Below are 2738 nucleotides of genomic sequence, written 5' to 3'. Positions count from 1 at the left end.
CAACTGTGGTCCGATGGTTTGGAAGCCATGTACAATATCGGTCCCGATTGCTGTGTAAGTGATTTATCACATTGAATCTGAGGCGGTTTTTTATCTATGCCAATGACGATAGCATACATATGCAAGAGTAACACAGTAATGGAGAGCCACATAGGACCTGTATGGGACCTCAAATGGCTGTAAAAAATAAAAAAAAAAAACAAACAAAAAATTACTGATGAAAAATTATGATCTTATTAATCACGATGGCTCAGTTAAGTACTAAGAGTTTTAAGAATTTCAGGAAACTTTTAAAAATTCGTATGATATACACTTTTTGCTAGGTTATTGGTTTTTTGTTTTGCAGTACGATTGTGTTTACATTTACATACCTTGTTCAAAGTTTATCATTACTTATAAGACTTGTACACTTGGTTTTTCTATTATTTTTTAATTTCTGTTAAAAAACGACAAATTTGTCTATTTAAAAAAAAAATAAAAAAAAACTTTCAAGTGTAAGTATGACATATTATACGGTTTGAAATACCGCATTAATAGCGAGATTTTAAACATTTTTAAGGTGTAACATTGAGAATAATACGTGTTTAGAGAGAAAACAAGATTTAAAAGACCTTATGACACGAGTTTGTTTTATATGATATCTTTTTTTTTTCAATAAAATTATTACATTGAAATATAACGCAAATGTATGAATATAATGTTTGAACGTGCATTGCGTGAAAACACTGACACTACCACTAAGATCTATGTTCACGACTTTTCTCTGTAAAACACAACACTGCGAAAAAAATTAGCCTATTTTCAAAAGTGTGTCCCGAAAAAAAAATATATGTGAGATTCAAACTTATACGTTAAAGATATGGTAGCATTAGCTATAATACAGCAAAACAATTAATTATAACGATATACTTTTCCTTTAGCAAAATATTAAGCAAATAAATTTTATTAAAATTTAACGTTGTCTGAGATAATAGATATTTTAATGCTCCATTTACCTTATATGTTGGTCATTTTGATATTTTAATTCTTTTTTTCTTTTTTTTTTGTCGTTAAAAAACCAAATGATTTGTTGTAGAAAAAAAAGATACAATAAATTTTATATTAAGTATTATTTTTTTATGCAAGATTGGTAGCAGCTTTCGAAACAAGGTAAGTTGAATACAGAATATTTAATGTAACCAAAGTACGTTTGTTTAATCCCTTATTTGATTGTTCGGCTCGGTAGATACCGATCATTAATTTGATAAAAAATTAAAAAAATTTTAAACTAGAATTTGTCACTTTAATTTCCTCAATTTGCAGAAATTTTGTTTTCAGTATAATGTATAGACAACATTCTTTTCAACACGATTTTTAGTATTTTTATTTCTCCTGATGCATTTTAATTAAGTCTGAGGTAGGCTCAAGTTAAAAAGGGTCTGTAATTAAACTCATGTGTGATATTTAAATCTACCTTTCGTATCGATACAATTTTATAAATAAAACTTGATTAACGACACAGGAACAATCACTGTCACAGAAAAGTTTACCATTAACATTACTAACCGATGGTAAAATCTTTGGACGGCATTTCATTTCCTACCACAGCTTCGTTGGGTAAAATCAAGTGCGAATTGAAGATAAATACATATGTTTGATACGATCGTTTCAGTAAGGCTGCGTATACACGCTGCGGAAATTTACGTGACGGAACTCTGGCGTCGGTATATCAGAGCAAATCTACTCTTACCAACGATTATTTCTGTTCCGCTTCCGCACGGTAAAGGACCCCTCGTTTACATGGAGCGGAAAATTCCGCGACGGAGACCTCATACACCAATCAGAGCACAGCTTTTCTGATAGATTCTTCTAAAGCTCCACGCTGATTGGATCATGAAGTTTCCGTCGCGGAATTTTCCGCTCCATGTAAACGAGGGGTTTCTTGACTTCGGAATTTTGCGCAGACATATCGTCGTCTGCATATATTTTGTATATCTGTATCGTGCAACTGTAAAACTGAAAAAGCTAAAACGAATGAGAAAACGGTATTGCAATTTTGCATACTAAAACAAATCAAAATGTACAAGAGACCAATGCATTTACACATTTTCACAGACTTTTTGATGCATACAATCTGAGAAATTTTGTTAAAATTGAGTCAAGTCACTGGTTGTGTGATAGTTATAAACAATTCAATATCAAAAACACACTAGTTTAATATTTATAGGTTACGTAAGTGATAAATTCCGTAACAGAAATTACCCCAAAGGTACCAGAAAATTTGTTGCAGTGCGGAAAAATAATCGTTGGTAAGGGATTTGCTCTGATGTACCGACACCAGAGTTCCGTCGCGTAAATTCCCGCAGCGTGTTTACGCAGCCGAAAAAGCTTATCTTTACCCCGAGCATTCGCCAACGTCCATACCACGCTGAAAGCACCGGTTCTCGTCTGATCACCGAAGTTAAGCAGCATTGGGCGCGGTTAGTACTTGGATGGGTGACCGCTTGGGAACCCCGCGTGCTGTTGGCATCTCTTTTTGTCAATCTCCGTTAGAGCTCTTCTGCTTTTGTAAACCTTAAATACGCTATTTTTTAACGGCTTATCATTTCTACGATCTCGATAAAACAAACGACTTACTAAAGAGAGGGCCATGGTAGCACAGTGATTAATGGTAACACACGCTTACGAGTTCAAGACTCGGCCTTTTCTCACTTAGCTTGCACCTCTACCACCTCTGGGAGCTTTATTTCTCAAAGGCG

At 33.9% G+C, this 2738-nt stretch overlaps 1 non-coding gene across 1 annotated transcript; it reads left to right on the top strand.

Annotated features, from left to right (window-relative positions):
* Positions 1-2389: 2389 nt before the first annotated feature.
* LOC149374863 (5S ribosomal RNA) lies at positions 2390-2508 on the top strand. Its single transcript, XR_016293020.1, has one exon. It is a non-coding gene; the product is annotated as a 5S ribosomal RNA (ribosomal RNA).
* Positions 2509-2738: the final 230 nt, after the last annotated feature.

Source organism: Copidosoma floridanum, unplaced genomic scaffold (assembly GCF_036245765.1).
Source record: "Copidosoma floridanum isolate Cflo_tuat_1 unplaced genomic scaffold, Cflo_Japanese_pri ptg000013l, whole genome shotgun sequence".
Classification (NCBI taxonomy): Eukaryota; Metazoa; Arthropoda; class Insecta; order Hymenoptera; family Encyrtidae; genus Copidosoma; species Copidosoma floridanum.
Note: the sequence above shows the minus strand (reverse complement) of the source record. Positions and strands in the feature narration are given on the sequence as shown.